Here is a 21,648-nt window from a genome sequence, read left to right on the forward strand (position 1 = left end):
GGAGCCATCTCAGGGGCTGCTCGTCGGATTGTTTCTGAAATGATGCCATGATAGCCTTCTCATCATCACCTCAGCCTCTTATACTTTAGGGGCAAACAGCAGGCCCTCCGTCTGGCTGGAGGGAGGGGCTCTGCTCTTTTATGACCTCATTCTTTCACTGAGGGACCTGCCACATGGACCAGAGGTGGCAGATGGGACACGTGAAGCTCTGTGTGGCATCAGGTAGGAACAGTAACTTACATGAAGAAACCACAGCGAAGTGTACTATGCAGACGAGGAACCTAAGAATGGGACCCGAAGTATGTCCAGGCAAGGGGTGCTGCAGAACTCTGCAGGGGAGCCTGGGTGCTCACACCCACCGTCTCCCTGTGGGTTAGCTGCAAATGGTTCTGCTTTTTATTTTTTCCATCTTTCTCCTATGAGATGAATTTTTTTTTTTTTTTTTAAATCAACTCAGAGTCTTGCCCAGGCTGAGTATGGGATTTTTTCCCCCAATACCTATTACTTATCTAAAAATGAAAATCCATTGGGACAAATGGCTTCCCATTTGTTCAAAAACGTCTTAGGATGTCTGCCTCTTGACTAATAAAATATAGCATTTTGGTCTTGGATGTTTTCCCTTGCCAATGAACATATGCAATTTAAAGATTTTGGCGACTTGACTTAAATTAAGTTCTTACTGCCTCTCCACACTCTCCCTCCCTCCCTCCCTCCCTCCTTCCCTCCCTCCCTTTCTTGCTGTCTTTTGTTGGAGAGGAACTGGACGGCAGTAGGTCCCTGAGAGCGCAGTTCAGTGCGAAGACATTAACTGAGAAGAATTCCCAGGACTGGGGGCAGTAACTTAGTAAGTAAAGTCCTCACCATGCAAGCATAAGAATCTGAGTTTGGGTGGGGGCTGGAGAGATGGCTCAGAGGTTAAGAGCACTGGCTGCTCTTCCAGAGGTCCCGAGTTCAATTCCCAGCAACCACATGATAACATGATAGCTCACAACCATCCATAATGAGATCTGGTGCCCTCTTCTGGCCTGAAGGGATAAGGGATACATGCAGACAGAACAATGTATATATGATAGATAAATAAATAAATAAATCAAGAGTCTGAGTTTGGATCCCCAGCACCCACATAAAAAACTGGGTGATGTGACACTCCCAGTGTTGGTGAGGCTGAGACAAGAGGATCCTGGGGCTCACTAGCCAGGCAGGCTAACCAAAGCAGTGAGCTCCAGGTTCAGTGAGAGACCCTGTCTCAAAAAATAAGGGGAGAGTGATTTAGAAAGATACCCAACATTGATCTCTGGTCTCTACACACACACACACACACAGAGAGAGAGAGAGAGAGAGAGAGAGAGAGAGAGAGAGATCATTTCCAATTGGTCCAAGGGGCTGGGTCTCCATAGCCCCATGAACCTTAGCTGATAAAGAAACAAAAGATGCTTTAATGCAAACTACCCCTCCTTGCCGGGACTCACAAGATTTAAATTCATCATTTTCTCAAGCATGGAAAAATGTTAAACACTGTCAGTGCAGGAAATTGAAAAATTCTCTTCCCAGGAGACTGAGAACGATGTGACAGCATGGAGGACAAGGTTGGCCTTTGTCCTTCTGTAATCCTATTAACTGGCTCCTTGAAGAATCTGGTGAAGTGGATGGCTGGGAGATAACAGGCCTTTGATGTTAAGTGTCCCTTCCCTACAGTGCCGAAACTGTCATCTTGGTCCTCAAGACCACAGTCCAAAGCTGGGTATGAGGGCCCTCCAAGGAGCCTGATCCCTAAGCAGCCTGCTGCGCCAGGGAGCAGTCTTTGCAAAATGCTCCTGGGAGATAGCTTAAGGGGGCTCACTTTCCTCAAGTGGAAGCAATTTACTCCGCTCTCTAGGCTCCGAGGTTGACCTCAAGGGTTTCAGTGAACTCTTCAGCTGCTCCCTTGCCCTGACAAAGACCTCAGGCTCCCTCTCCCAGCAATTATAATCAATCCCAAGATGTCCTTCCAGGGACAAAGGATGCCGAGACAACTGCTCTTCATTAGCCGAGAAAATTAAATCAAAACCCATTGTGTTTGAGTGCTCATTGGCTGGCAGCAGCTCAGCTCCCTGTGGCTTTCTCTTCATCTGCATGAGCGAAGATGCTGTTTTGGTCTACGATTTCCACCAATTACCGACAAAGGGATGTGGCTGTGGATTCACCAGTGATGCCCTTAAATTCTGTTACTATTCCTTAATGTACTTAAGCTCCCTTATCAGGGGTATCAATTTATTACTGTCCTATGCCCTTGGGAAATCTCCACTTTCCCCTCTGGTAACTTTGATCATCTTGAAGTCTCCTTAATCATATGTTTATATAGCCACTCCAGCTCTCTACACACTGACACTTTCTTGTTTGGTTGTCTTAGCTCTTTTTTTTTTTTTGGCCTCTAGCTCAGGCAGACCTACATATTCTCAGGACACAGCCATTCTCTTGCTGCAGCTTCCTTAGTCCTGAGATTACATGCATGAGCCGCCATGCTTGTTTTGCACGATGTTTTCTGTGACATACATCCCCTCCACCTACTTATATTTTTGTATTTATATTTAAAGGCATTATTTAGCTGGACCACCCCCCCCCCCCAGCTCTAGAATCTCTGCCTTTAAGTAAAGGAGTTTTAATCCATTTATATTTACTGTTAATTATCAATGTGTTTGTATGTAAGCCTGACATCCTAATTCATTTTCTGTTGATCCCACCCATTTTAAGTCTTTCTGCTCCTCCCCATCTTCTCTTCTTCAGACGAATTAAACATTATTTGGAATTCCATTCTTGTTTTCCCTCTACACACATTTTTTTTTAAAAGCTATGTCTCTACATTTCCCCCCAAAACTAATATGAGACTTGAAAGAACAAAAGCAAATACCTTGTACCCTGTGCCTCAAGACACTGTGTCAACATATTAAATGATGTGCAGTGGTCCCCTGGGGACATGTCAGTTACTGTCCTAATTAGATTTATCTGTTAACGTGACAGCACCTAGAGTCACCGGAAGAGGGAGTCTCAATTGAAGGGTTTCCCAGATCCACTTAGCCTATGGGCATGTCTCTGGTGTTTCAGGACAGTCTCAGTAATCAATTAATATAGGAGGACCCAGCTGACCAGGGTTAGGGTTCCCCAGATATATGGGAAATTTAGTTAAGCGTGGCCTGAGAAAAAGTTACCAAGCATCCTCCTCCTGAGCTAGGAGTGAGTTCTCAGGCTGTAGGTAATGTGTAGGAAAGTGGCCTGCTTCCAAGATCGTGTTTGAGTTTCCCTCAGTGACGGACTGTGGCAAGGAAGGATAAGCCAAGAAAGTCTGCTCCCTACATTGCTTTTGGCCAGAGTGGTTCCTTCCTTCCTCCCTCCCTTCCTTCCTTTCTTCCTTCCTTCCTTCTCTCCCTTTCTTCTCTCCTTCCTTCCTTCCCTCTTTCCTTCCCTCCATTTTTCCTTCCTTCCTCCCTCCCTTCCTTCCATCCTTTCTTCCTTCCTTCCTTCCTCTCTCCCTTCCTTCCCTCCTTTCTTCCTTCCCTCTTTCCTTCCTTCCCTCCATTTTTCCTTCCTTCCTTCCTTTCCTAATCACAGCCACAGACTTGAAAGCAGTACAGTTACCCCAGGTCAAGAGTAGTTCAAGATAGCAAACAACCAAACCAAAAATAAATATCATCAATAATTTTTTTTGTTTTGCTCTTTTGAGACACAGCTTTCCTGTGTGGCTCAAACTGGGAGATCTTCCCATCTCTGCCTTCCAAAGGCTAGAATTATAGGCCAGTGCCACTATGCCCAAAGATGATTCCTGAGATATTTATTACTTTTGTGAGACAGAATGTCATGTAGCCCAGGACAGGCCTGAACTCTTCGTGTAGCTGAGGGTGGCCCTGAACGTGTCCTGGTTCTCCTTTGTGTGCTACAATGACAGGCATGTGTCACTACGTCTGTTTTGCATGGTGTCGGGACTTTGGGCTGCTCAACAAGTACTCAACCGATTATATTTTATTCTATTACTTGGGACTATCCCCTATCACTGTCCCTGTAAGCTAAACATTTCATAGGCATGAATATGACTAGGGAAAAGGACTTGGAGTTATCCATAGCGCTAGCCAGACACCTCTGGAGTGTCACAGGGGTGGGGGTTGGAGAACACTTAAATGAGTAATTAGGGAAAGCCAAAAGTGTTCCCTTCCTGGCCCTTAAGAACAGGGTGGGCGTGGTGGTACACACCTCTGGTCCCAGCACTTTGGAGGCTGAGGCGGGAAAATCACAAGAGTGAGGGCAGCCTGGGCTCTATAGCACGGAATGGGTGAAAGGGGCTTTGCTTGAGCAATCGTGATCGTAATCCTAGATCGCTGAGTCCCTATCACTGGCATCTCTAGTGAGCTGTGGTCTCTGGGTAGGCAGTTCTTCGGTTCCCGTCATACACTTTACAAGTGCGCTCTCATTAATTTTTGGTGCCTGTCTGTCCGTCCGTCTGTCTGTATGGGTTGAGCACAGGCGCTTGTGGAGGAAGCCAGGTCCCCTGGAACTGGAATTACATGCATGTGAGATGCCTGACATCAGTGGGTTGACATGGGAACAGAACTCAGATTCTCTGCGAGAGCAACGGAAATTCTTAGCCATGGAGCCATCTCTCCAGCCCCGGAGAAGCATTCTGCAGTACACAGAAAGAAAGGATAGGAGAGGGAGAGCAGAGGGGAAGGGAGAAAGGGTGGGGAAGGGGGGTGAAGGGAGAGAAAAGAAAATTCTGCCAGGTGGTGGTGCTGGCCTTTAATCCCAGGGCTTGGTAGGCAGAGGCAGGTGAATCTAAGTTTGAGCCCAACCTGGTCTACAGAGCGAGTTCCAGGACAGCCAAAACTACACAGAGAAACCCTGTCTCAAAAAAAAAAAAAAAAAAAAAAAAAACAAGCTAACTAATTCTAACACTCAAAGATAACAAACAAACCAACCCCTGGGGTTTCTGCACTCCATTTTGTTTTGAGCGTGGCTGTTCCGCGGACTTCCTCTGCACTCACACAGGACTGCAATCTTGTCTGGCGAGAACCGAGTGGATTAAAGCTTTGTGCGGAGCGCCCTCTTGCGGTGGCTTTTTACAAAGACGCCGAAACTCCTGCAGGGAATTTCTCAGCCTCTGCAATAGCAGAGCTAATAAAATATCTATCGGAAAATGCAAGTGCCTAGTGTGGCCTCACTAGAAGTGAGTTCCCTCTCTCGGGAGTCAAGATAACCCTCTCTCGGGAGTCAAGATAATCGGCAGCAGAAAGAAACAAAATCACAATGGTCGACTAAATGCATCCGTGTTTGTAAAATAAAAGGCTAGAGGTGGGCTGATAAGAAGGGTGATTGTGGGGTTTCAAGTCTGTCTCTGCTAGCTTCAAACAGTGTCCCTTATCTTGAAGATACGGGGGCATCGTGGGGAGCTAGATGTGAGGATGTCACAGCGCTTAGGGGATGTGTTTGCGTATTTGTTTTGTTTTTTTTTTTGTTTGTTTGTTTTTGAGACAGGATCTTAGTTAGCCCAGGCTGGCCTTGAATTCGCCTCCTAGCTGAGTCTGGCTTGTGGAAATGCTGAAGTGACTGTCCTGTGCCACCCCTCTAGGAGTGTGAACATCGGCTCTGTCACAGCAGTTTGTGAACTTGCTAAGCACGGCTACCACCCACCTAGGTCATGTGCACAACGGAGGTGATATAATGAACTATCAGTGACCCTTCCCACTCATGAGGTGGGCAAGGCCTGTCTTTCCTCCCTGTCTCCTTCCCTGTTCTTATGTTCTGACTTTGACATTATAGAACGCTGCCCACGCCTACCACGGTGCCAAAGGTCTGCAAACGGACCTCAAGTTCCAGCTCTGTAATAGCATCCTAACCAATGAGCTGCCACATTTCTGCTTGGACCCGGACCCGGCTCCTTCAATGGTCCAGCCAACCTTTTTGCTTTGGAACTTAAGTCCTTCACCTTGGAAAAATCAAAAGCTCAACCGCCACCGAGAGACACTAATGCTATTTGGGCCACAATGATCCCAAGGTACTAAGCGACATCAGTACGTGACTAAATAGAACACATCTGGCAACCAAGCCAATAGTCCTGCAATATCAGCATTGGTTCCCTGATATCAGTAGCAGTGAGATATGGCTGACCTTTACTGTGTCTCAGAAACAGTCAGTGTGTCCTTTGCGCGGTGGCCCTGCCGATTTTATGACCCGTTTCCTTGCATTACTCCAGGTAGCGAGGGAGACTACAAAAGAACGACACAGACAGCTCTGTAAAATATAAGGTGCCAGACCTGTCATAGAGGATAATGGTGACGGTGATTATAGCAGTGACAGGTTTGACCAGGGACACATGCTGGTCATGTATCCAGCAAATCAGGTCCATTCCGAGAACACACATATCCCCGGCATGGACTCTCAGACGGTGTGGTATTATAATTCTTGATAAGTCACTAGGTATCATAATGAATAATGCTGAAGCCTGTTTCACTGCACAAGAAAGCAGAAAAAACAAAAGGTCTTCTTGGGCTGTGGTTGTAAACTGTTAGCAAGCGAGGAGAATCAGAGGCCTGCAGTGTTCAGATGCCCAGTGAAATTCGAGGACAGAGCCAAGAGGCACACAGAGACGCTCTGAGATGTGACTGTTTGGGGGAAGACAGCTAAGGGATGTGACAGGGGAATTTGACCCTGAAAGAGAGATCAAAGACAACACTGGGCACCCCCCCCCCCAGAGACCGCCATCTGAGGTAAGAGCTGAAGAATGGTGAGCAGTCAGCCAGGTGCAGTCTGGGAAGAGAGAGGGCACATGTAAGAGTGATGAGGGAAATAGGAAGACGGTAGACTTGAACTTCAAAACTGGTTAACATAGAGAAGTAAACAAAGCTGGGCCTAGTTTTCGCATTTAGTGGTCATGAAGACATTGCTGCCCTTCAAGACTCTGGCCGGCCGGATGCTGTCCCTACCCACGGCGCCTGCAGTACATGGGAGCTGGCTGTAACCTTGAATGCACCCTCAAAAGTCCACACATAGTCACATAAACATAAAGCTGGCATCCGAAAACCTTTAAGATGTTCCTGGACCCAAAATACTTCTCGTGCAAGATTGCAATATAAAAGTCCCTTGGGCCCGAAGCAGGAGGTCCTGAGATGATGTCAGGGCAGGGCATACTGGGAGAGAGAGAATGACAGGCAGCCACGAGTCCTGAGATCAGGCGAGAACGGTGAGGTGGTACAGTCTCCGATGGCAGGCCTGCGACCTGGGGGCGGACTTCTTGTTTATTCTGTGGTGCTGGGGATGAACTCAAAGCCTCACGTGTGCTAGCAAGCAAGTGTTTTATTACCAAGCTACACCTCAGATTGCGTGCGCGCATGTGCGTGCATGCGTGTGCGTGTGCACGTGCGTGCGTGCGTGCGTGTGTGTGTGAGAAAGAGAGCGAGAGGAAGGAGGGCAAGGTTAAAGGAGAGGAAGACAATGTGTAGGCACATCAGTCTCCACCTTGTCATCTTGAGACAGGTCTATCACCCAACAGGAAACTCATTTAGTCCAGGCTAGCCAAACGGCAGGCTCTCAGGCCTTGCCTGTGCTCCCAATGTTGAGGTTACAGACGTATGCATCCATGCTCAGCTTTTTACCTGAGTGCTAGAGATTTGAGTTCAGGCCTCAAGTTTATGGGGGGGGGTAGGGGAGTTTATAGAATAAGGTCTCTATAGGACAAGGACCCGGGGCTGGATCCTATTCTTGAGAGATAGGATAGGCACGTACTTACTACACCATGGTTCCACTATCCAAAGAATGTCTGATACAATGAACATGACAGGGATCAGCTAGATGCCTAATCTACTTTCCGTTATCTTCAAAATGGTCCAACGAGCAGGCACCTTTATCCCCATTTTTATAGATAGGAAAACAAGGTTTAGAGGAAGGGGATTTCTAGCATATAATAGAACTGAGAAATCTTTAGTCAAGATATAATAGGTATGAACACTGAACCATTGGCCTGTCCTCTCCTGGGAGGGTGTGGCCAGGGACCCCTCAGCTGTTTCCAGGGTTCCCCGGGCTGTTGCAAGCCTGGTTGATCACTGCACTGGACAAGCCCTATTATTATTATTATTATTATTATTATTATTATTATTATTATTATTATTAATCTCCTGTTAGTGTCAGAGTTTAGCACTCTCATGAAAACTATGAAATACCTTCACTCTAGAAAACTCTGCTGGGTCCATGAGCCTTGAAAACAGAGTAAAGAAAGTCCAACCAGGCTTGTTGGTCTTAACGTCACAGCTTCTCTTTGGCTTTTTGTGGCCTGTCTCCTGGGCCTGCGGGACTGTTGCTAGCCCCTGTGCCTGCCTGACTCTCCCGCAGTGGTAGATCCAAGAATGCTGACCTTTAGCAACCACAGCCCAGCTTTCCCTCCAGGGGCTTCAGGCAACTCAACACCCTCAGCCAACAGTAGCAGAGTCTACACCCGCACTTGGCTCAGCTTCCATTGCCTCCTGACGGCCCTCGAACGTTTGAACTCATTCCTTTGGGTTTGTTTAATTAGTAAAAATAATGATTCTCTGATGGGGGGGTGGTAGCTATCAAGCTCTTTGTACATCAGATAAAAAGTCGTGGGCTTATTTACCAAACAGAGGACTAACCGTGTCACAAATGATGTGTAGAATTCCACAATGTTCATAATTATGGAGCTGGAGGCACAGATGCTGGCTTGGGTTCCTCCCTGCTCTGATACTCAGATGGTTCCATCCCAGACGAGTATGCACACACAGTAACACTCTCCCCTTGTGTCTACACCATCAAGAGCTACATCGCGCACACGCGTGTGAGTGCCCCGTGAAGAGCTACATCGCGCACACGCGTGTGAGTGCACCGTGAAGAGCTACATCGCGCACACGCGTGTGAGTGCCCCGTGAAGAGCTACATCGCGCACACGCGTGCGAGTGCACCGTGAAGAGCTTCATCGCGCACACGCGTGTGAGTGCCCCGTGACGAGCTACATCGCGCACACGCGTGTGAGTGCCCCGTGAAGAGCTACATCGCACACACGCGTGTGAGTGCACCGTGAAGAGCTACATCGCCCACACGCGTGTGAGTGCACCTGCACCGTGAAGAGCCACATTGCGGTCAAGAGTGGGAAGCCTTTGTCCTCTCTGCGTCTGCACAAAGGGAATCACGTCCATCTCATAGGCACTGTTATTGTAGATTTATTTTTTTTTTTAAAAAGAAGTTAGTTTTTGTTTATTTGAATAAATAAAAAACAGGTAATAAAAAAATGCGGGGAACAGAGGAGAGGAGAAACTTGCTAAGAGTCCATGACAACGTAATTCTTGTCCCTTTTTTTTTTCCCTTCTGCACTTGGGGACATCCCTGGACTGCAATGAGGTGACATTAGCTATGTGCCCCTCGCCTTACCCCAAACTCAGACACTCAGTAGGCCTTATCCAAAGGGTTCCCTTCCTAAATGTCTCTGGATTTATCTGCCAAGCAGATCCCGTTGGTCCCACCCTGGGAAAAAAGAGCGCTCAATAAAAACGATTATCTGTCCATAAAGCTTGTGACAGAGAGCCATTCAGTGTCCAGGAAAGAAACAAAGCAAGAGTCCCCTGTGAGCCCAGATGTCACCTTTCTGGTTTGCAGTTTCATTCTGACATCCCTTTACCACCCAACATTTCTGTATCTTCGTTTTACTTTAGGGGATAGACGACAGCCGTCATTTCCTGAGGGCCCAGCCTCTGCTGAGCCCATTGTATCCTGAATCACACAAAACAGATGGCATTTTCATTACATGGGCCAGAGGGCTGCTGCCGTGGCTATCTCCCTCCCATAGCCCAGGACACTTCCTTAGGTCTCCACTGAATAACCCACAGAGACAGGGGTGGACCCACGCCCTGACACCAACCCTTCCCTTTCTTCTCATCCCTTTGTGTCCAATAGTGCCTCCATGACAGAATCTATCTGGACCTCTACTAAAACTCCTGATGTCCAGGGCACATCCTGGGACGATCCAAGTTTCATCCCCAGGAGGACCTATAAGGAGAGAACGGAACTGACTCCCGCATGTTCCCTGATGTCCACACACCCAATGGCATGTGTACTTCCCATCCTCCTCACACAAAATACATAAATACTAAGGAAATAGTGTATGTATCTATCTACATAATTAAAAATATTTAAAGTATTATTTCATGTATGTATGTTTGTGCAACATGTGCTTGCTGTGCTTTTAGGGTCACAGGAGGGCACTGACTTCCCAGGAACTGGAGGGACAGATGCCTGTGACCTACCACGTACGTACGTGCTAAGAACTGAACCCTGGACTTATGCAAGAGCAGCCAGTGCTCTTAACCAGGAGGCCACAGTGGGCTCAAACTGACTGTGAGGCTGAGGATACCCTTCATCTCCTGATGCTCCAGCCTCCACCTCTGAGTGCTGGGATTAAACCCAGGTTTGTGTATGTTAGGCAAGCACTCTGTCAACTAAGATACGGCCAGCCCAGCCCTCTCAATATTAATATTCTAATAGGATAGCTGTTTCAAAACAAAAATTGACTTTATAGTAGAAATAGCTTCTTACATTTGACTTATAATTTCCGAAGGCTGCAAGAGCCGGCCACTGTGCTTGCATATTGAACTGTTTTCTCTTTATTGGTGAAACCCGGTGGTCCTTATGTTGAGTCATCAGCAGCATCTATGGGTGGTCGGACTTACAAAGTAACCATAAAGACTGGGGGCTCAGAAAACAGAGGCCCCATTTAAAGGCGGCTGGGGTTGTATTTGTGGGATCATACATGAGTTTAAGAGGAAAGAAAATGTATTTTCATATTTTGCTCTCAAATCATCTCTCCTGTGCTCAAGACCAGGAAGGTCTTCATCTTCAAAGTCAGGTAATTCCACCGTTGATTTTGGAACCTTGCTGTAATGATCTCCGTGGGACCCAGGGATCATATGAAGAGTCCCTGGAAGTCTACGCTTTAAGAAGAAATGGCTCAGTGTTGTAAGTCGGCGGAAACCCTGATGGTTTGGAGTCTAAGTAAAAACAACAAACTCGCTGCTGGCTAGGAAGGAGCAAAAGCATTTATCAACTCTTACATGAGAACTGTTTTAATTCCCATTGTGAGGGGAGTACTAAGGAACCTGCCTCTGTGGGCCACTTCTCCATTCCCTTAATACACGCCTGTATTCTAGTGTGTGGATCGTAAGTAGCAGGGACGCTGGTGCGTAACGGGTTCCAGTTTTGATCCCAGAACACTTGGCGAATGCTGAATAAATTGGCGCCTGAATTCATCTGTCTTTGCAACCTTCTCCCGTGAGAGCAGTCATTAGTGGGCTGCTGTTATGGGTAGGATGTCCATATCTGCTGAAGAAGCCAGGGCAGGCCTCTGGGACCTTCTCCCTCAGTACTGCCCTCCAGGGCTCAACTTTAGATGTTCTGCTCTTCTGACCTAAGATTGTGGTCAGTTGGCCCCGTGCCTCCAAATGGATGGCCCGTTCATACACGAATGTATAGTTACTTCCACGTCGACAAAACCAAACTCCTGATAACATGGCCATCTGGGGCGAAAATTACTGCCTTTTCCCTAGTAAGTTCTCTCCCCCCCCCCACCCCCACAGTAAAAAGAGGCCCACAGTCTCAGCATGTCAGTCACCTAATGCTGTTTCAGATGGCATCTGACGCCACTCCAGAAGGGGTCCTGTGAATGGCTTTCTTTGCTTTGCAGCCACTGAGGGCTAGGGGAACATGGGGGAGTAAATACTACGATGACTAGAGGGCTGGCAGGAAGAGAGGCTTTCCGAGATCAGCCAGCCATGACAGCACCAACCTCTGCTTCATAGACTGTTGCCCTTGGATGCTCAAGAGACAACTCCTCCCATGGATGACCCCTCAGTGCCCACAACCTTCAGGGAAGCATCTCCAACTTAGTGCTGACTGCCTACGTGCTGCCTTCTGAAGTAGCGAGCCCTGGTTAGACAGTCCTTTACGACTCGACTGTGTCCAACCATCCCACCCATAGAAGAAAACATTTGGGACCTGCTACGTTCCCCCAATTTAAGGGCTTTTCAATCAAAGGAGGGCAGTGACCGGACACTCTACTTAAGCAAGAACAGGATTGCACCCAGGAGTCTGTGATGGTCAAATCAATTTGTGTGTGCAAGCCATACATTAACCTGAGATGCTGTTTCTTTGGGGCTATGAAACATAGATCTTGAGACATTGTCTTTCATTAGGATTTGGGGCTTCCTGGCGAGGCTAGGCTGGCTGGCCTACAGACACCAGAGATCCCCATCTCCCTCCCCAGCACCGGGATACAAACACACATCACCATGCCTGGCTTTTTACCAAACTCAAGACCTCATGCTTGTGTGGCAATTGCCTCCTAACTGAGCTATCTCCCCATACCCTCAAAGTTCCCAGATCATTTGCTCATATATGTACTAGAATAGCCTTGTGAACCCCAAATCCATGATGCTTTTCTGTGGGGATAAGGGTTAGGTACTGGGAGGTAGGAGCGAGGCGGGTGGTGGTGAACCTGCCCATTGCAGGGCTGATTATAGACACAGAAAGTGATCATTTCTTACTGTCACAGCAGATTCAGTAAGAGTAGCAAGCAAGATTCTACGCAGTCTTCTGAAGACTGGCATGTTTGGACTTCCTGGAAGCTGTTTTCTTTCTTAACTGCAGGATGCTGGAATACATAAAAATGACACCCCAACATGCTGGGGAGTCAAACAAAGATGCTCTGAAAAACCCACACCATGTCACTGTCGCAGCCACAGCCTCCTCCGGTTTCCAGTCCGTCAACAGAAACTACATCACAGCCAGGATGTATCATACCATATTATGATTGATTTAGTAGAGAAATATAAGTAGACACTCAAGAAAAGCCTTGGTACAATCCTTGGGAATTATCTTTAACCCATGTTGTAATGCATATTCAAAAAGATCTTGGCATTCAAAAGAATCTTGATCTTCCAGGAAATAACAGAAGAGTGGCTGTTTAAGGTTGGAAACTGTCAGTCACCCAATGAAAAAGACAGGGGTGTGGGGGGGGGAGGGGAGGGGGAAGCTTGAAAGGAGAGTGCATCTTTGTATTCACGCCAGTGCAGACAGCATGGGTGTCGGGCTAAGGTAAATCAAGACATATGTACCAAACAAGGCAAAAGAAAGGACTTGCAGCCAAAATGAGTTTCAGCTTTTATTATGAATGTCCAAAGTGATCGCATACTGTGGGAGGCGTCGGGTTCTCGTTGGTTACATTCCAAGGGGCCACAGATAAGGACTTCCAAGCACTTTAATTTCTTTGACAAAACAAACAAAGGATGATTAAAAATACTCTTTTGGGTAGAAACGATGCTGATGTTTGGGTTTTTTGAGTCCCCCCTCCCCCAGGTATTGTGTGAATACTGGTGGCTGTCAGAGACACAGATCAATCCGGAGGGAGCCGTCGCTGTCTCTGCCTGAATTTAGAAGCTCCTAGGGAATGATTCATGAAGTGCGGTAAACTACTGTGCAGTAGGCCTGACCCTCACCATGTCCCTTCCTCGCCCACAAGGTTCCTCATCTCCACCCTGGGTGCCTGCAGCTTGCATGACAGGACAGTGTGCCGAACCCTGGGTTTTCTCAAAGCTGCATTAAAAATTATTTTAAAAATAAAAGTGTGTACAATGGATCGAAGCCACAGGCGGGCTTTGTGCACGGTTTTACAGTAGTAAGCATCTACCGTGTTCAAGGGGGAAGGAAGAAAGAAAAAAAAAAAAATCGCTGGTGTAGTATCACTATGGTTCTGGCCATCTGTAGTTCTGGCACAGTATGACTCTCCCCGGGGAGGGATTCCTCGCCCTCTGTCCTTCCCATCATGCACTGGATGATGCTACATGATGGAGTTTTGTTACCACTGGCTCCTCAACCAGTTCTGGGCAGTGGGAGTACGTATCTCTTACGGATATAATACTGTTCGTCTGAGTGGATTCCTCAAAAAGAACAACTATGAACTAGAAACTCATAGAGTTTGTGTCTAGAAATTTATAAAATTAAACCTGCTCCGACAGGTAATACAGGGAGGCATGCTCGTAACCTCTGGATTCAATCAGAAACCACGCCTGAGAGCACAGAGCCTTCTCAACAGGCATCGGCGGGGGTCCTTCTAATGCTTCCGGTGTGATGCCCATTAGAACTGTGAAGCACGTCTGTCTCATTTATTTCTACAAGGCCTGGGACACGGGAAGCTGCCAGGACTTCATCATCTTGCCTGTTGACAAAAGGAATAATAGCGTCATCACCGGTAAATGGAATAACTTCCCTATTTATTTTTTTTCCCCCCTTAAAGAAGGGATGGTGTCGACACAATAGCAAAGGCTTCCACGCTTGGTGGCTTCCTGCGCCCAGAACTGCCATGCATTTCTTCCAGTAGAGCAAGGAAAACCCAAGTTATGCAGAAATAGTCACGAGACAGACCTTCCCAAAACACAGTCAGCGGACCTAGGCACCAGTATACCTCCACCAAGAACCCACACGGCCCCACATTATTGTGCCCTGACTGCTTTACACACGCACACTAAACGTATTCTGACCAACGATGCCGAGGGTGATGGCTATCCAAGGCTAACTTTCAATTCCTTCATGTACTCCCGTCTTCTCGGATCCCTACAGAGCACAGCCAGGTCTGGCCATGTCAGTCTTTGACAATGCATAGGCTTAACAGCTCTACACATGCGTGCTCGCTTTTGCTCGGGGTTGAGAATCAGCCTAATTCAGAGAAACCTCAGCACATCCGTTAGCACCTGAAGTAAATCAAAACTTTACAAATGACAGTATAACTGTACTATATGAGTGAAAATTCTAGAAATCTTCCATCCATTTTTGTCTCTTTTGCTATGACCTTGCCTTCCCTCCTCTGCCCCACGCCCTGCAAAAAAAGAAATCAAATAAAATGCAAGGTTCTTGCTTCCTGAAACCAGCTCCCATGGCTGAGCTTGCTGGGTCTTACAACAGGGAACCCAGTTTCCCCTACAGGCAGCCAAGTTGGGATTGCACTGGAGACTGCCTCAGCATTAGGCAGAGCAAGCCCTAGACTGGAGCAGCAACAAGGCCTTCTCCTTCCCGGGGCCAGCCCTCTCTTCTTAGCACTGAACACTGGCAGATTCCTTACTCAGTACCCATCTCTTTGAATAGTGTTAGCTCTGATAGATTGCGCGCTTCACAGAGAATACCCGGGAAGACAGAACTATCTGTGCAAGCCAACAGGTGCCAGGACGCACCTTGCCCAGCATCCCACTGAGAAGGGCTCAGCCGGCGCTCACAGCTTTGATGCTTTAATTGCATGGTCTCCCAGTCCTGTACCGTGCACGACATGCCATGTGGGTCATGCCATGGACTGTCGAGCAGAACTCCTGCAGCTCTGTAGGCGTCAAACCCAACAGGAGCTGCTATGCCTGGAGCGTGAGTACGGAAGGGAAGCGCTACTGGGTATGGAGGTGAGCATCTGTAATCCCAGCACTCAGAAGGCAAGTTTGAGTTGAGTCTCAAGTAAACAAGCGGGGTTGGGGTGGGGTGGGGGAATCTCAAACAAACAAAGGACCAAACAGCAAAAACTCAAACCGGGAAACCCACTCCAGAAAGCTGCTGGTATGCAACGCTAAGCGCCTTCCAAATCACATTAACAGCTTTGGCTCACGGTGAGGTGAGATTCGTTGCAGAAATGAGTTCCCACGTGACCAGATGTTACTCTTCATGTCACCCGAGTGGCTCATGACCCGCCAAGGTACCACCCGTAATTCCACAGTACCAGGACCAGTCCCGGGAGCACAGGTACAAAAGGTTCGGAGGACCAGGGGTACCTGGATGGCATGGCGTTTTGGGAACCAGTTTCCCTAGCTTGAGTCACCATCGGCAATGCGTTGGTCCCCATGCCTTTCACTTGTGGAGACTAGTGGGGAGAGTTGTACTTCATACCCAGGTGCAGTTCAGTACAAAGTAGGTGCCAAGGGACCTGCAGTGCCTACTGAATAGCCCTGGCGGGAGAGATGCATTCACGAACCCCTCCCTGTCAGAGGAGCAAACAGGTTGGCTGAGGTTAAATAACCAGGTCAAGAGGACACACGGGTGACAGTGTTGGGGACTGGGTCTCCGGCTAAGCATGTCTGGCCCCTTAATCCCATGCCTTTCCTATCAGTCCATTCCCCCGACTCCAGAAGGCAGTGGCATGGCCACCAGATGCCATGATTCATAGGTGCCCAGGGCCAGAAGGAGGTCCAGCTGCTTCCATACCCGTCGCAGTCTCTCCTACTGCGCACATCCAGCCATAGGGACAGTGGCCACGTGGCCAGGTCCCTAGGTCTGTATACTGGGCAGAAGAAGACAGAGGGACAGCCAGGCAAAGACGTGTCCCACCTTCAGGACGTGACTCCAGGGACCAATGGCATGGAGAAACTGAACCGCCTCTGCCATTTATCATGGAGAGGGTCCTGTGGTCTGGCTGGGGTTTCCATGTTAACGGTCTTAACAGACAGCCCTGTCCGCAGGCGGTATGACCTAAGAGTATTTCTCATTGACAGCCATGAAGAGAGAAGGCAGGGACAACAGTATGAGAAGAAGCCCACAGAGAGCCGGTCACCCCTTTGTAAGGCATCCCCTCCCGGGACATCTCTCACAAAAGCAGCCAGCAGCCAGCAGCCAGCAGCCAGCAGCCAGCAGCCAGCAGCCAGCAGCGGTTCTGACTGGAGATGAGGGTGCCTGATTGAGAAGCCAGGGGAACCGAAAATCAGCACCAGAGCAGTGTGCTCCTCTGAAGATGCTGGATTAACATCCAGAGAGCAGCACAGGAAGGTGACTTGGCATGCACGTGTTGCTTCCCAAAAGATGTTCAGACCAAGCCCCAGCCAGCCCGTCCTGACATGTTGGAAGGAAAGCGCCAGAGTTATTCACAGATGCCAGACCCCCATCTGCCCTGGCCAGCTTGAACTGTTTGGTCAGCCGATACGGGCTCAGGATGGCTGGCACGGACTGTGACTATCAGTCGCTGCAGATGCCTTCTAATGATTCGCTCCGTTTTATCGTTCAGTAGTTAAAAACCTACTTAGAGTGCACTAAGCTTCATCCCATTAGACTGAAACGACAGAAAACCGTGTCTTTCCAAGCACCAAGTATGGGGCTAATTAAAGTAACAAAGGCATCCGTTACCTAGTGAGGAAGTTTATTCTATGATGGGGAATACCCAGGGCTTCTCTGGTCAACCGAGGCCACACTGCCTTTCTGATGGCCATATGTGTATGGCAGGTACTGTTACTCAAGCGTAGCCACTAAGCCCAAAGCAACCACCTAAATCTACCACAAGGAAAGGAGCCAGATCAGCACAGACGTTGGGAATCATGTTAAGCCGAAGAAAACTGACAAGCCCAACTTCTTCCCTTGGGCTCCCAAACAAGACTATGCGATGCCTGAATGTTTGGTCCCTCAAGGCCCCTTATTCGATTAATTTAAACAAAGAGCGCTCTCAGATGTTACAAACCCTGAAAAGTTAAGCCAGCAAGCACAGATGATCTGACCACATCGGCTTCTTGGGCTATAACGGACTGAGTTGTCTCCATAAACACTGTGATACCATGTGCTGCTGGGAAGGAGTTAGGGTCAGCATTCAGGGCCTGGCAGAGTCCCTCCAGCTAGCTCATTCATCCACAGAGAGGTGACTGAGGATGTGCACTGCGGACCCAGACAGGTGCTTGGGTCAACTCCACTGCTGGGAGCACCAGGGGAAAGACTGCCTGGGAAGAATCCCTCCAAGGGGGGCATTCTTCCTTTTGCCGGCCATGTTCCCAAGAAGCCAGCAAGGAGAGACTCATGGAGTGGGCGTTAAGGCTGAGGCTTTGCATGGCCTCCACAGATCGAAATCGTTCTATGGGAGGTTGCACAGTAGGCCTCCCATTTAAGTAGGATGTACCCCTCTATTCCGTTCCTTCCTCCCTCCCTCTGTCTCTCTCTGGAAAAGGAGCCATTTGAAAAGTGAACAATGTCTCCTCCCCCCCCCCCCCAGGGCCTCAGAGCTTCCTATATATCCAGTCTTCACGAAGCAAACTCAGTCTGGCTCCTCAGCTGTCGCTACGGTTTAGCTGTAGAGACTATGTGGCAGCTCTTTCCACGGCTGCAGAAACTAATTCGCAAACGGAGTTAGTGACAATGAATTGATACGACTTAGTCTAGGAAATGACAAGCTACTCATTTTCCTTGAATGCCCAGGAGAAAAAGAGATCCTGGAAAGACTCAAGACCGAAACAGCCACCCACAGCTCTTTGAAAGCTCCATCTCTGGGTACCAAAGAAACCGTACTCTGCAGACCTAGGCTGGGTACCTGCGGTAACCAGGATAGCCACCAACCAGGCTGCATCTCTGCATCGTCTCTGCATCACATCTTTCTACAAGCATATGCTTTCTCTCCTTACCCAGGAGCATTTGAAAGTGGGAACAGGCTCTTTTCAAGGTGCTAATAGGAAGAGAGGTGAGTGAAATTTAAGAGGCATCTGCTGGTTGTATTTACAAGAGGCCGACTAGTAAATGCCTGGCTGGCTGGAGGATCTGATCTTCGTGTTCATAAAGTCGATGACAGGATCCACATCCTAAAGCAGGCACAGTGCACAGCTAGGATCACGGTTACTTAAAAACACGAGGGGATGGGGTGACTCCCCAAAGACAATTAACTACCACCTGTGATGCCCAGCAACAGAGTCTGGGGTTTATCAATGCAACTCTGATGCCAGAGAAATCTGACAGGATTGCTTTGCTTAAATATAGAGTAACGGGCTGGTCAAGGCACCTGTTGCCAAGTCTGAGGATCTAAGTTCAATACCCAGGACCCCGACTGGTGGAAGGAGAGAAATGACTCCTGCCTGCCTGCAAATTGTCTTCTGATTTCCACACAATACGGCAAGTGTGCACCCATACTCATACATGTATATATATCACACACACACACACACACACACACAAAATAATAACAAATAAACTAAAAAAAAAAACTAAATAGAGTTAACAGTTTGGGGGGAGCCATGGTGCCTTATTTTAACAGGCTCACAAAGAATTCCAGACCTAGTCCAAATGAATGAACCACTAATAGACCTTTTCTTCCCACTACACAGCGCAGTCTCAGGAATATTTGTCCCCAGCAGACCCAAAAGTGCTCACTAGAAGGGAAAGTGACTGCTGTTGTTTTAAAAATGGGCAGCTCCCAGAATCAAATTGCTCAGAAGCCTTGGACAGGATTGGGGATAAGGAAGGGGACCTCTCTGCAGTATCTGTGGGAGCTCATGCATGCTGCATCTGCCCCCCCCCCCACAAAGAATCCCCTCATGTGGAGCTGGAACAGAGAACCTTCTAGAACACACCTCTGATAATTCCCTCGGGCACAGCACCTGCACTCCAGGGCCTTGAACATATCTCAGAAGACTTCAGACTTGGGGGGTGGCATACCTTGGACACTAGCACACTCAAGTGGCAAAGCCCAGGGTATTACAACATAGTGCCCCCGCTAAAACAGACAGTAATGGAGAATAAGAAAGGCTGAGTGAATGCATAGATGGTGGCTGTCAACAGGGCTCACTTACCCCGCTAAGCTACCGCCCTGCCGCCCAGACTCTCCTCATTTGAGCTTCAGCAAAAGGACACATGATTCTATGCCATGAGGCAGCCTATGATAGCTACAGTCATAAATGTCACGGGCAGTAAGGCTTGGTACCCATGCATCAATCTGCAGTTGGATCCCGCCTATAAAACTGGGAGAGTTCAGGGTTAGCTGTGTCCGGTGGGGTAGGAGGTAGGCATGTCTGGGCCCCACAGGTTCCCTGTACCCTCTTGCTCCATCCATTGCCTGCGAGGTAGGCTTCTGGAAGTCTCTGGTCTGATACTACACAACCTCCTGGATTCTGAAAACAACCGGAAAATCATTTATCAGCGAATCTATGTTAGCGGAGCCCACTTCAGGGTTGCACAAACCCATGTCAGAAAAGCTGGGCATGGTGGCAAATGCCTGGGGTGTCAGCGATGGGGAGGTGAGGTCCTGTGGGCCTCTGGTGCTCCCTGGACAGCCAGTCTGGTCTGGTCTACCTCGGGGGTCCTAGGCAAAGAGATCATTGTGCCTCAAAAAACAAAAGCAAAACAAACAACAACAAAAAACCCAAAAGGCTGATGGCCCGAGGAATGATACCTGGTTGACTTCTGACATCCACATCTGGGCATACACACACATGCATGCCCACATTCATAAAACACCAGAGTCACTGGAAGACTCCATTCTTGTGGACTCGGGAGATTTTTCTCAACGGGGTCTAACGTCATTTCTGTGTGGGACTAGAACCTTGTCAGCAACACTGAGCAGCAGACCCTGGAGGTCAGAGAGTCTCCCTGGGAACGAACCCCTTGCGGAAGTCACAGTGTGTATTGAGGGAAAGCTTGATGCACCCCACAAATGAGAACCCAATGTCAACGAGGTTAGAAGATGTCAGCAAATGACTCTTTTGTCTCTTTAGGCTTCTCCCTTTCTTTCTGCCTTTGCTGAACTATGTGCACACTGAGAGACAGCCACAAAAAGCTCAAGACCCATAAGTTATGTATGTGTACACGGGTATATGTGTGTGCGGGTATTTATATATATATATATATATATATATATATATATATATATATACACACACATATATATGTATGTGTGTGTGTATATATGTGTATGCGTACATATACATGTGTGTATGTACATATATGTACATATATGTGTTGTGCATGTATATATGTGTGTATGTACATAATACATGTATATATGTGTGCGTGCATGTGTGTATCAGTATATATACATATGTGTATGTATATATACATATGTGTATCAGTATATATACATGTGTATGTATATACACGTGTGTATGTATATATATACATATGTGTATATATGTGTATGTATATACGTGTGTGTGCATGTGTATCACACATACACATATGTATATACATACATACATGCTATGTATATACATATACACACACATATATCAGTATATATGTATCACTTTATACATAGTGATATATATATACATACATATATATATATATATATAATCTGTTATCTGAACTTGACTGACAAGCAGATCATGTGACTCAGTGGGAGAGTAACACCTTACTCAGCACTACGGGGAGAAAGGATTATAAGGCAGGTGAAGCTGGGTCATAGTTCAGGAGAGGCTTGAGTGTTCTTGGATTAAGGGCCTTGGCTGGGAGACAGGACGGAGAAGAATATAAAATTCCAGTAGGTTCTCAGGACCATGTGACTGCCCACCCATTGTTAAGAGTTACAGAGGGCCAGAAGATTGTGTCTGGACACAGCCGATTTACAAGCTTACAAGAGAAAACATTTCCATCTTCCTTTCTACATCTTCAAAAGAGACAGTTCCTTCCCCCTCCAGCCCCATGGCACCGAACCATCCAAAGCCCTGGAGTCTTCTCCATTAAAGAAAACATTTTCTATTCTTCTGATGTTCCTTTTAAACACCTTCCCTTTTTCCTAAAAATAAGTGAGGGATGCGTGAGCCTTTACTAAGGCTCGTTGTTAGGCCTGTAGGAAGGAGGAAAGGAAAGATCTGAACCGTTTGGTGTGAGCTGGATCCAGAGCCCAGCAGGTACAGTCCCAGCCCC

At 47.8% G+C, this 21,648-nt stretch overlaps 1 protein-coding gene across 2 annotated transcripts in view; it reads right to left on the reverse strand.

Moving 5' to 3' along the window:
* Scaf8 (SR-related CTD associated factor 8) overlaps window positions 1-21,648 on the reverse strand; it is a 142,223-nt gene that overhangs the window by 13,423 nt on the left and 107,152 nt on the right. The window contains exon 21 of one of the 2 annotated variants that reach the window (XM_051205979.1): window positions 13,168-14,233. The exons of the other annotated variant lie outside the window; for it this stretch is intronic. The gene's annotated coding sequence lies outside the window, so the exon portion shown is untranslated. Of the gene's footprint in view, window positions 1-13,167; window positions 14,234-21,648 lie in introns of those variants that run through there. 2 annotated transcript variants of the gene reach the window in all.

The sequence above is a fragment of the Phodopus roborovskii genome, unplaced genomic scaffold (genome assembly GCF_943737965.1).
Source record: "Phodopus roborovskii unplaced genomic scaffold, PHOROB, whole genome shotgun sequence".
NCBI classification, from domain to species: Eukaryota; Metazoa; Chordata; class Mammalia; order Rodentia; family Cricetidae; genus Phodopus; species Phodopus roborovskii.